The following is a 14,127-nucleotide window of genomic DNA, read 5'->3' as shown; positions in this document are numbered from 1 at the left end:
AGAGGAGGCTGAAATTTCAGGAGGAAGAAGTGGGAGACCCAGGAGGTTTTCAGACTGCAGTTGACAAAATAAACATTAGGGAAAGTAGACTAAGGATCAGGAAAGAACACAGTAGGAAGAATCAAATTTAAGAATCAGGAAAAAGAATTCACCCACATGATCTTTTGGACTTAGAGCTGGACAATAGCAGACAAATGAGCCACTAAGAGTGTCAGACTGCCAACGTCACCTGGGCCAGAGGGATGGGGACCTGGTTTACTACTCTTCTGCTGCTATAGAAAGAGTTGGATTATTAGCATCTAATGGTTAGCTGTGTTTCTTCACAGTGACAGTCAAATTATAAGCTCCTTAAATCTATTCAATTTATAAAGTAACCAGAGATAGGTTAAGGTACAGTAGAGTACAGATGATGTTCCCTGTCCAATGTTTATACTGACTGACCCCTCAAAAGCACAGAAATGGGACACTGGAGCCTTGATAGACAACACTGACCTAAATGTTTTAGTGAAAAACCCTTATGACATGCCATAAAAAAAAAAATCAATTTTTGCCAACACTTATTACAGAGGGTTGTTTAAACAATAAATGTTTCTGACTCTTACAGCCTTACTAACTCTCTGTCACAGAACTTGGGCAGTCTGTGCAATATCATAGTCTAAGATTCACTTTTTAAACATTCTAAGTAGCTCGGCTGCTTAAAACTTCTTTGAAAGAGGTAACTTATGCAAGTTTAAGTTTTGTATTTCTGTGAAATTTATCTTCAAATATTTGACTGAAGTTTTGAGACGTCTCTCTTGATTTCATGAGATGTGAAACATTTAATTAAAATTGACTTAAAATCTAAAGAAATACGTGGGGAGCTGGTTCAGATAACTTAAACACGGAATAGGGAAAGACTTTATGTATTTGCATATTTTATTACTGGATATAAAAAGCAATTTTTCAAATAAATGCTAGTTCTTCTGAAGAAAGATCAAACAGAGTACAAAATTCAGAATGCTCTGACTTTTTAAGCTGCACTAAAAATATTTTAGTTCTGGCTGTCCAATGTAAGTTACTGGAGGATGTTCTGTGATTTAATTGGTCTCTACTGGTTTTATGCTCAAAGGACAGTTTCTTTGAGATATCTAGCAAAACTCTTCTAAGAGAAATAGCAATCAATATCTAGGAGGGGTTTATTAAAGGGAAATGTTATCTTCTTTGTGTAGTTCAGTGTAAAAGTTTTATACATTTTTTAAATTTTAGTCCCTGAAATAATTTTTTAAATTATTAATACTGCTCTGTCTATAATTTTATGCCCTTTGTTGTTTTCTATAACTGACTTCAATAAAGGATAAGAGTTACTGAAGTTTAGACTGAAATCCTTTGCCATTTCTAAAAATAGATGGAATTCCCACCCACCCCAATGTCTGAACTTCTGAGAATTTAAGAGCAGTGTGTTCACTGTTCCTTCTGTGCATTGGGTGCATCTGCAGAGAGTTAAAGAAAGAGCATTTTAATGCCTTAAATGATCTTCCATTTAGAACTTCACAGCTGATAATACACGTGTCCTACTAAGAACATGCTACCGCTGTCCAAATATGCAATTTTATTAAGTACAATTTTCCAAGAGGTTCTTTACCTAAGGTTTTGGGGGTTGCATCTGCAGATATCTAAAATTTGCCATGAGTTTGTGCATATTATTGCTGTAGTTGTCCTTTTTGTCATACCTCACATATTCCATGACAGAGAAAGCTTGACATACACTATTTTTTTTAGGTGCCCACACCCTAGAACAAAGGGGGATTACTGATAACTATTGATTCTTACTAAATACAAAGTGTGCTCATAGGATCATTAAGGTTAGAAAAGACCTACAAGATCATCAAGTCCAACATTCATGACATGGTTTAGTGGGCATGAAGGTATGCACTTGAAGTGCCGCATCTACTTGTTTTTTGAACACATCCAGGGCTCCACCACTTCCCTGGGCAGCCCATTCCAATGCTTAACAACTCTTTCAGTTAAGAAATTTTTCCTTATATCCCAACTGATTATTGACTCTTACTTATTAAAAAAAAAAAAAAGTCATTATTGATGTATTTCTTTATATAGTGGATTCAGCCCACGACATAAAGTTAGAGCAAAGTGCTTGAATAATAAGTTTTTAACAAGTGGAAATAAAGGTGTAGCAGGAGGGCAAGGGAGTTTGCAGAACTTCAGATTTTGTTGGCAGGTGGAAACTCATTAAAACTGCACATGCTTGAGGAGGTAGTAGATATATTCTGGAGTGCTATTGAGGCAATTCTCACAGAAATACTCCTGTTTCATCTGTCTGATAAACGGTGATCTTGGAAAAGAGAGTGGTTCTTCTCCAGGCAGCTGTGCAATTCAGTGCTTCATACTTCCTTTCTCTGTGTGCTATAAAGATGAAGTCTATTGCCTTAGACATTTACAAATCAAATCTTTTCATGTCACTAACTGCTTTTAGAGAAAAGCACAGATGTAAAATCCCTGTTTGTCTCTGAAGAGAGGCCAGCAAGTAGGCTACTGACAGCAAGGCTCACCACAGTCTAATCAGAATCTATACTCCAGAGCACTGCTGCAGCACTTTCCCTGGAAAGGCTATTGCTTAGAATAGCTTTTCTTTTGAGTGCTGGAAAACAACACTGCACTTAAAATAATGTAAAAGGGGCAAAACTGTAGAATGTCTAACTTTTTATGTAAGTTCTGCACTTCAAAACAAAAAATACCACTCCATCTCCCTCTGCTCTGTGTGCAGATGCAGCTGGGATGGGGGTTTCTTGCTGTGCTGCAGAAATGTGTGAATTTGGGGGTGGGAGGCTGTTAAGGCCTTTTTTTTTTCTCTTTTTTCCTCACTATTTATGGAACCACAGACATTTCCTTTTGCTCTGTGCAGGTACAACTGCCAACCACACATTTGGGGAAACACTGTAGATTTTGAGAAGGCTGCTGGAAGGGGGAGGGCAAGGTCCCTCCTGCATGTCAGTTGTTTTTCAGTCAGTGCCACTGGACATACACTTGCATAAAGTTTCTACACACTTTAAAGTAATTTAGAGGTTTTTAAGTAAAAATGATCTATAGCAATTCTGCTGTTCTGTCTTTGTGAAAGCAGATAAACTGGTTGAATACTGTTTTCTTTCCTAGTATTAAATTGTAGTGTTTCATAACATGAATTCACCAGCAGAACACTTAAAACTAAACCAACAATGTCAATTTGATTTTAGTTTAATCTAATTCAGAGGGGTAGAGCTTAAATCTTATATAACATATATGATAATCTTTATTTTTATCTTCTGTTGTAATGGGAAGTTTATACTAAAAATTTGAAGCAGTTTAAACCTTTAGACTGAGAAGGATGTCAACCCAAAGATTGGTCAAAATTGAGACAAAAGCTAATTTTTGAGCCTTCAGCAGATCTGAAATTGTTTTCCTGCACTGACCTGTAATTTGATATTTTTGAGATATAAAGATGTGAGTGGCATCGAGATGTCAATGTATAAAGTTCTTTCATCCACAAAAGCACAGCCTGTTAAAATTGCAAGTGATAGAGTAGTTTTTTTTGTCATGTAGCAGGAAACATTCTGAGTGACTCCAGCATAGTTTTCCTCTGTCAACAAGATAATTTGAAAAAAAATAGCTGTGCTTCCAAAATAATACTGTCTCCTGTCATAGAATTGCTGAATACTTGGTTCTGCTACAAGGATTTTTATTAGAGAGAAGCAAAACTAATTTACAAACATCAAGAACGAGGATGTGTTAAACCTGGCTGTGCTTGGATGTTTAGAGAATCTGCACTGTCAGTTTAGCTACAAATGTGCTGTGGCAGTCAGGAACACTTGCCAAACCTCTTTGCAGCCAAAGCCCATTTTATATTCTAGAAGGATTCCTTGTTTTTTGAGAGGGACAAAGGTTATGAAGTCTGACTTGATGCAGTGTATGTCTCCATCATCTGGGTATTCAAAAAATAGAAGTTGAGGCCTTTAATTAAAGTCCCCTGCAGCTATTGAGTTACAGGGATTACAAATGTACACTTATATTTCTTTCATGTGGTATTTTAGTTTGAGACATACAAGAGAGGTGGAGAGAAAGAATGAAGAAGCAGCAGTAAAGGATTAAAAAGGCTTTAAATACCACCCTAAAAAGAAATAAATTGCATCCATCCATCAATTACATTGCTATGGGCATTTTTAAAATTCTGAAAATCCAACACTTTTTTGATAGTATTTGCCTATAAATCTATACTGTCATTCATTGCTTCAGCTTTTGCACCAATGCTAAATATTACGAATTCCTAATTATCCACACCATGGCTGGAGACCTACATAAGTTTTGATAATGACAGCTTCACATATTTCTGTAACTCTTGTCAGCGTAGATTTTAGTTACTGGTCTTGCTTTGTGTTCTAATGAAGCGTGGAAATAGCCACAAAGACCAATAACATGTGCATCTGTGTCTGCTTTTATCATGGCACTTATTTCATCCTTAACTTAAAAAGAAATACCTTGTTATGGCCTCCCTGCCACCTTTGTGAAAGCAATCTACTACAATTCTCTCTCTTGGATATTGTTCAGCATCTCCATGTGGACTTTTCTGTCATTGTTAAACTCATAATATCTTAAGATACCTCCCAAAATATTCCCTATCAACACATAGTACTTCTGATGTAAAAACTACATGGTATTTATAGTGCAAAGTTGGTTTAATTTGTTGTTCCTCCAGCAGAAAATCAGACAATTTATTTTTAAATATAAGGACACCTTCTTGTCTCTAGAAAAAGATGGAGCACTGGTAATTGGGCTGAATGTAAATGAGACTGCAGCTCTGTAATTGGGAAGCTGAGCACAGGGTAATTATGACCTCTGAATTGGATATTATATTTATTTGAACACATATGTATCCCAGTTACAAATCAGTACTAAATTATACAAGTCAAGGCCTCTGACTTGAAACAGCTGCTAAAGGCAGAAATCACATGCATGGAGACACTTGACAGAAATTTAGATGCTGGAAAGTTGTAGTAGTTGCTTTCAAACACCATTGAACTCTTTTACCAGTATTTTTACTTTGACTTTTATCAGTGTAAAGGCATTACATGATTCCCTCTGAAAATAAAGATATCTAAGAAAGATGAAATAAAAGAAAAATCTATATCTGAATCTATTATTTGCCTCTTGCCTAAGAGTTTATTGCTCCAGTGGTCTAACGAGCTGTGCTGGCATCTGACTCTGACTGCATCCTTAATGAAACAGTGGTGCTCTCTCCAGCCACAAACAGAATTTTTGTAATGACACACAAAGACAGGGGATTTTACTTTTGATTCCACAAGAAAAGTTTGAGAGCATTCAGAACTCCCAACTTCAGCATGTACAGAGCAAACCTGCTTGGACAGAATGAACCAAGGAAGGGAAGGGGAAGGCATTTCACAGTTAATGTAGAAGTAGCTGCCACCTAAGACTCACATGTATGGCTATGTCAGGGTCAGTGATCTTGGTCTTCACTGGGTACTTCCCTATCCATTCATGAAATGATCACTTGCACTGGCAAAGAGGCAATATTGAAAATCAAACTGCTCTAAAGCAACTGACTGAGTTAGTGATAGAAGCGAGGGAGGGGTTCCACTCAGGTAGGACTATGACTGGAGTAAGAATTACAGAATGGTTTGGGTTGGAGGATCATCTAGCTCCAAGCCCCTGCCACAAACAGGGATCTCTTCCACTAGACCAGGTTGCTCCAAGCCCCATCCAACCTGGCCTTGAACACTCCCAGGGATGGGGCAGCCACAGTTTCTCTGGATAATCTGTGCCAGGGCCTCATCACACTGAGAATAAAGAATTTTTTCCTAATATCTGAGCTAAACTTACTCTCTGACAGTTTGAAGTCATTCCCCCTTGTCCTGGCACCACATGCCCTTGTAAAAAGTTTCGTGCTGCAAGATAACTACGCAAAAATAATTTATTTTTTCTACTCACTTTCTGTATTTCTGCTAACCTGAAGTTTTCTAAGGGAGAAGACAGGAATAGCCATTAAATCAGACCTAAGATCTTGCTTCTCTCACCCCTTAATGAATGCCATAAGAAGCAGCCTGCTAGGTCTCTCATTATCGGGTAATCACGCTGGACCTGAAATAACTTCTATTCTGAAGCTTTATCAGAAACTGACCTTTTCTTAAATTTCTTTTAATAAATTCCCACTTTCTAATGAAATGAATCTTGGAAAAAATTCTGGCCAAGAGTTTGCCTATAACTTTTACTTTAGACATAAGCATATGATTGTGGATATATGATTACACAACCACAACTCTTACAGTACTATTGATCAACCAGTATTTTTGTGAAATCTTAGTTTTATTTTCAGCCATAAGACTTTTTTTTGTGGAACTGAAAAGCTTTAGGAGCATAGTTAATTAAAGCCTAGTGCAGTTACGCCAGCATTTTAAACTTCTCAGTGGGCCACTTAGATTTTGGGAGCAAATGTGCAAAAATCTCCATCTCTTTTCATACCAGTCTAATATGAGAGGAGCAGTTTCATGTTTGTGTTGATCTCTGCACATTCTGTTCACAATAGTTGCACCCAGTTTTTCTTGCTTTATACTTGTACAGTTATCTGGTAAATCTGTGGTCTGGTTTGGGGTTTTCCCATGTGGCAGGAAAAAGAATCAAGCCATGATCCTCTCCCAGGGAAAAAGAGAAGAGAAAACAAGAGAATTCATCTAGTAATGTCTCAAATTGCCCTTTCAGGGATGACACAGAGTTTTGCATGTGATGTATCATCCCTTCCTCAAGATTCTACTGAAATAAGATGCATCCTGAAACAACTGTTGTCTTTTTCATGTGCAAGATCTGTTTATACACATACATAGTGTTGGGTTGAGCAATTCCTAGCACAACAGAAATAAGAAAATAGTTAATTTTATCTAGACCCCTTCTTTACTAACAGCTGGGACAAAATGCTAAAAAAATAAAACAGCAGCTTCAGTCCATAACTATTTATATTCCCAAAATTGCACCAGGGCTTACATGATTGAAGCCCTGTGTAATAAAAATGGTACAACCAAGCCCTTTTTCATTTCCTGTTACTTCAAGGTAAGGAGTTTCTTCCCAATTGAGTAAACAAAAGAACAGGCTCCAAACACTTTCCCTGTCTTTGAACAGCACCTTTTGCCACTGTAACCCAGCATCCAGATCTCTCAGTGACAGCAGTGACCTCCCAGGGTTCAGCCTTAGCTACTGCATTAAATTTCCTTGAGAACAGTGGAAAAGGGGAATCTGTGCCACCAGCTCACAGCAGTAGGCTCCACTTTGGTTTAAGCTCCACGTGACACAGCTTGTGTGATTCATCACAGGAAAGCAAAATGTACCAAGAAAATACATATAAATACCTGGAAGATTTAACATTTGGACAGTTATCATCTCAGGATAGATGGCATTGCATATACCTATATGCATCATATACCTATAAGCATCACTAAGATAAACAGCCTCCTCAGGAGCCTGACAATGCATCATATTGTAAACTCACAGCTGAAGAGGAATTTCTACAGAATCCTGACAAACACAGGGACTGCAAAGGTTCCCTGGATCACCAAGTACAGCCCTCCATTGTTGTAGGCAACCGTGCCAAATTAACCTTCATAAAGTGATGCATTTCATTTTAAATTAATGAATTTTGCTCTGATTCATCCTCCTCAGAGGTAGTTCTACTTTCTTGTCTAATAGTTAAGGAAGCAGTTTCCAGTCTAAGTTTATTCCAGGACACATCATTTATACCTGTGCTTTGCTAAAATCAAAAAACAATGAAACAAAAAACCCTCAACCATCTTCAGGTTTATGTTCCTGTATAATGTTTATGTAGAATTGTTACTTTAAATCAACACACCTGGAGTTACAGTTATATCAGTCTTTGTTATCAGCTTGTCAGCTACTTAATAAATACATTCTATCATCTCTGTGGGAGTCATTTAGATGGTAATTCCTGTTTCATAGGTATTTTCTGCACTAGGTGCCAAATATAATCATCTATAATATTACCGGGGATAAATTTTAACAGTTTTCATGCCTGTACATTTGTGTGTAGTTTTATTATGTAGGAAGCATCTGAATTTAAACTAACATGTCAGTTCTATCTAGGCCATCTTCCTCTTGAAACCTCTTAATATTGTTGCACTTCTGATATGTGACAGAAAAGGAAAGCAAGAAAAAATACAGATAGACTGGTCACCACTAGTAATTATAATTATCAAAACAGCAACCCAGTTCTCATCCCTACCTGTTAACATAATTGATTATGATACTTAGAGGGAAAGCACAGGGGAGATGTTAGAGAACTCCTGGTCTGTAAAACTGCTTTGATTCTTAAAACTCTTTCTTTTCCTCCAAGCTTTGTGGGTGATTAGGGCCATGTCCAGCTGAACTGCAGTGAATGTTCTCCGTGTTCTCATTGTGGCCTTACAGTACCTTAAGGGGGCTTATAAAGAAAAGGGAGATGGACTTGTTTATGAGGGTAGACAGTGATAGGACAAAGGTAATGGTTTTAAACTGACAGAGGGCAGGTTTAGATTAAATGTTAGGAAGAAAATCTTTTTTGTGAGTGTTGAGACACAGGCACAGGTTTCCCAGAAAAGCTGTGGATGCCCCATACCTGGAAGTGTTCAGGGTCGGGTTGGTTGGAGATTGGAACAACCTGGTCTAGTAGAAGGCGTCTCTATTTGTGGCAGAGGGGTTGGAGGTGGATGGTCTTTAAGATCTCATTCAACCCAAACCATTCTGTGATTTTATGTTCTTCTATCCCATCAAAATATCCATTCCAAAAGGAAATCCAAATACATTAGTATATGGGAAAGCTCTTCCTAGAAAAAAAGGAGCCTTATATATTTCATATGATACAAAATTATGTGTTTCAATTCCAACTAAGAAAGTTATCATTTTTGAGTAGTTTAAGTTGTGATTGAATATGTGTTATTCTGGTCTGTTTTTCAACTGTCCTATGACCTTGGTGGTGTAGTAGAACTGACTTTAAAATTATTTCTTTCCATATGAACTTTAGATATTCAGTTTGGTTTTTTGCAGCCTGCCAGCCAGCTGGAAATTGCTTCACAGTTGTCTGTCTATGCTTACAGATTGGCCTTCTGGGAGGGAACAGGGACAAAGTGAGAAGAAGGCATTAATGAAAGCTAGACAAGCTTTTCCACATTTTGTATTAGACTCTTAATCTACACAGTCTCTGCCAGATCTTTTCCTCAAGTGCTTCTGAGAGCTCTTCTATGCATGTGCTGTAAATCTCTAAAAAGAAACAATAATTTTAGCTGATTTTTTAGTTATTTTAGTGAATACATATATACATTTTTTATAAATAAAGAGAGACACATTTGCAACTCTTTTGATAACTTTAAAGGGTTCTTTGCAGAATTGTTTGAGAACCATAACCACAAGTTATGATTTTGGTTTCTGAGCATTGGTTTACAGAACAGAACACCACACTCCAAGTGATTTATGAGTGGTGAAGGAAAAAAAAAATGGGAAAAGGGGAAAAATATTTGGTTGAAAAGGTAATGAGATGCTTTTGAAACAAAAATAGAGACAGTTTGAATAAAAAATAAAAACCACACCCACAATAGGCAGTTAAAAAAAAAAAACAAACCACTCCCCAAATCTTGAGAACTAGGAAACCTGAGAGAAGTCTGCAGACTCGTCCCTCCCAACCCAGTCCTTCAGTGTGTGATACATTTCTATTGCTCTCAGGGACTGCTTACAGCTCTCCTGTTACTTCAAGTGTGTTTATTTCAGAAGAGATCATAAAATGCTAGAAGAGGTGACATTTCATCTTTCATGGATTTTTTTGTAATCAGAGATAGGTCAAGGTTAATTAGGTTTAATACACTGTTGTGTTTGGGTTTTTTTTTTAAACCAGAGTGCAGTGATTGGCACCTGACACAGTGTATGCAACCCAACATTTACCTTCTGGTCTGTTCAGTAAGTAATGAGATTCCCAGAACAGCAGAATTTGCTGCAAAGACATTGGGCTGGGACTCACAAGATTTGAAATTTATTCCTCACTCTCCTGCTGACCTGCTGCGTGCCTTCAATAAAAAACACTTCAACTCATTCCTTTTCATTGACACCCTTTGCTGTATACAGGTAGTGACCTTCTAAGGCAGCAAAATGACTTTATAATTGGAAGTTAGGCTTTTTAACCTCCTTAGTGTAAACACCATCACTCTTCCTCTCTAACAATCTCTGCATCAATTCAGTCCTGTTAAAAGCTTGATCCATAAGTAGCATAATGCAATTAAAATGCCTTCACCTTTTTATCAATAGCAAAATTCAGTATAACAAACTGACACTTACTCTGAAATTATGGTTATGAAGTTGGTTATTGTAAAGTAGGTTTGATGGAGGCATTCCAGTTGTCCAGCCAACAGGTAGCATCAGACCCTTCCCACTTACAGGGATTCATAAGGGAATACTCAGCTCAGGAAACAAGGAATTAAAAAGCAGAATGAAATGCAAATCTGTCACTTGTTTCCAAGTATGGTCCTTCTTGGACAAGACTGAAACATTCTGCCGCCCCCCCATTTATTTTTTTTGGGGGGAGGGGGTGGTAAGGGGAATAATGGCAGAAAGACTCTCAGACCCAAAAGTTTCCTTAATAATGAGCTGTTAAAAGAAAATGTAGGTTTCCAGTAAAGGTTTATTGAATATCTGCTGTGATAAAACAGCTCTGTATTGACAATAATACAGAGCTCTCATTTCCTTTCCTTTTCTTAACCATGATTGTTACAACTTTGCTGTCCTCTAAGCCAGAAAAAGTAGAAAATGCAGAGAAGGCAGTAAGAAAAAAAAAAGATTTGAAATGATGAATTGCATTCAGCACCAAAATATGTAGGGAGAAGAGTTAGAATGGCTGTTAAAGAAATCATATCATGAAAGATAAGAAAGCTCAGAGAACATCAGTCATTCTTATTCTGCATGTTGGCTGGCACAGTAAAGGCAATAAACAAAACATACGCTTCCCTTTGTGTAGTACACAAAACCAGGATCTGAAGAAAAATAATAGGAGAGCACTAGAAGGGAGTCAGCTAAAATAAAATAGATTCCAGTGCTGCCATTTGCAGTATCCTGCAGTGTTTGCAAAAGTTTTTTCCTCAAGCATTAGCAGTGTTAGAACTTTAGTCAGCTTCCTTAAAGTCTTTGAGGAGCACGTTGTGCTAATTCCTACAGTGTTCAAATGATGTTTTGGCCTGGCAATAGTATGCAAAACTCCTGGAAGGCTGTGTTTAAAACAAAAAGCTACAAGCAATTCTTGCTAAATTGCTCCTTCCTGCACTCTCAGACACTGTCACACAACATCCACTGTAGTAAGCACATTAAAAATGCAGTCTCAAGGTCTAGTCAGCAGTCTGCTTCTGTAGTAGGTTAAAACAAAGGAGTTCTACAAAACAAATCTCTAACCTGTTATGTGGTTCCCCAGCTGCATCCTGTGCTACACAGAGACACTGCTTGTTCAAATGAATAATGATAATAAAACCAATCATCATCTTGGCATACAGTAACACTTACATGCTGGAATCAAATCTCTTTCACGGGGTGGTTGGTGGCTGTCTGGGTGGCAACAGGAGTTTGTCACATCGTTCTTTGCAATGACTATTTCAGATAGATCAGGTGAGACTTCCCAAACCAATGTTCTACAAAGCAGGGCTTCATCGATGTAACAGTTATCTGGGAAGACAAATTACATAGAGCTTTTATTGCTGAACACGATGCCATATGGTCTGGGATATCCCTTTGGTCTGCTGGGGTCACCTGTCCTGGTTGTGGCACATCTGATCTTCTGGTGTATCCCTGGTTTTTACAGCATCTACAAGCCCAGAACTTAAAAAAAAAAAAAAAAAACAACAAAAGAGACCTAAAACTTGCAAGGGACATTAATTCACCTAATTGTAGCTACAGGTAAATATAATCAGACTGAATAGCAGCAAAAAACATAATGGGCATTTATTCTATTCCATGACACAGGTGNGTCTTGATAAAAAAATATTCATTTTAAGTAATTTGATCTAAGCCTGATATTTAAACTCACCATCTCTAAGCAATCTTTTCCATATTTTAAAGAGAAGCAGATTTCACTCTGCAGTAGTTTGTTCTGCATCTGGGGCACGGGGGAGATATCAGTATCTGCAACTAGGACAAAAAATTTCAACTGCCAAATATATGATCCAAGATTTTCTGAAGGACAAAGCACAGACCCTATTAATTTCCATCTTAAAAGTACCATCTCTATAGTCTGTCTTATTCTTTGATGTGCAACCAGAATGACTTACCTGTGAAAACATGGCAATTAATTCTGCATGAAAGCAATCAATATTGTAAAATTCAAGAAAAGGAACGAACTCTTGTTTCACATATGTTGTCCTTCCTTCCAGAAGGGTGATCAAGAATACTGGGAAATATTTAACAGCAAAGTGAATACTTATTTGAAAAATAAGAGAGTGGTCCTCAAAGCACTCAGCTATTGGTCTAGAGGATAAAAACCAAACAGGAGAACAAAACTTTTAAAGTGCTAGGTCTGGAAAAAATGGAAATGAGCTGGAATTTGTATTCTGAAGAAGAACTAAAGTAGAGCAAGAGAAGAAAACAGCTGCTTCAGGAATACAAACGCTAAATTTATTAATGCAAGAGAGGACAGTATGATTAAGTTGTTTAATGTACTGTTTAAAGCACCAGAACTGTTGACTTAGTACATTTAACCAGGAAGGCTAAAAAAGCCATGAGCCTAGGCTGGAGTAAGTTCATAAATGGGTTACCTTCCCAATATTTTAGATTATTTTTGAATTATTTATTTTTCCCCTCATGCTCTATTCTGGAATAACTGTATGCAATACAGGAGTGCCTCAATAATAACAATGCAAGTCCCAGTCAGAGCTGAGTCCCAGCTGACTGTATCACACTGGGTGTATTCCTGACACTGAGCTGACACTTGGCCCAAGCCAACCTTAGGGTATTTTCTCATCACAACAGGTACCAGAGCATTTAATTATTTTACTGCATTCTTCTACAGTTAACATCTACAATGGCTCCTTCAGAAAGCAAAATAGAGCAGAAATGCTAAAACTTTACCTAGAAAAGGGAATACAAGTTTTATTCTAGGAGCAAAAGCAATGTGATGTCAACAGAGAACTCCAATAATAGGGGGATAGTGGGGATGTGCCCATATGCTTGCCATCTAATTTTAACATCACTTTGTCATTCTAATTTTTTACCCCTCAACTTGTCTTGAATTTGGTTGCTTTAAATGTCCTTGAAGCAACAAGAAGTTAGCCTATATATGTTAATATCATATTGTCTGTTATTTGTGTTTATTGTCTGCTACTTACCCTCAAACCAGCTGCAGTGGTTAAAGGAAGAAGGGGAACTTTTGCCATTCTGATTATCTGTTGATGTTCTGATTATCTAGACAGATTCTATAAGTCTATATCAGTGGCAGAGGCCTGGGTAGAATTAGGATCAGCTAATTAATAGTAAAAGGTCACTGGAGCCCTTTATTCATATAAACATATATATGTCTATATATACACACAAACACCTAGAGGGAGCAACACCTTGCAGCACTGCATCAGAAGGAAAACCAAGTGAACTTTAACACATGCTCAAGAACAGTTTCTGTTCTCACAGCCATCACACATTCATACAACCAATAAGAGGGAAATTTGGATCACTGAGTATCGAAAATGATCCATGTATGCCTTAAGGAATATATCACTGAGGAATGGTAGACTGCTTGTGACATAAGCCAATAACTGGTCCTCTCAAGAGAAAATGCTGTGGAGAACAAATGTCATCTCTCTGCAGGGAGTAAATGAGCAAAATTCTGCTCACTGGGACTCTCTTTTTTTTCCACACTGAAGAATTTAGTTCACTGGCAACACTGTCTTCCTGTATGTTACCCACGCTCCAGTGAAAACACAGTCCTACTACTTACTACTGCCTTAAGGACAGAATAACCTTAAAGTTATTCCAAATGGAGTTATGCCTTAAGAGACCTTGTAAAAAGTCTTAACAATCAAACATGACAACAAACTGCATCTTTCACAGCAAATGGATAAATAAAGTACTCAGCAGTGAAATGAT

This window comes from Lepidothrix coronata, unplaced genomic scaffold, assembly GCF_001604755.1.
Source record: "Lepidothrix coronata isolate B3197 unplaced genomic scaffold, Lepidothrix_coronata-1.0 Scaffold2, whole genome shotgun sequence".
Lineage (NCBI taxonomy): Eukaryota > Metazoa > Chordata > Aves > Passeriformes > Pipridae > Lepidothrix > Lepidothrix coronata.
Note: the sequence above shows the minus strand (reverse complement) of the source record.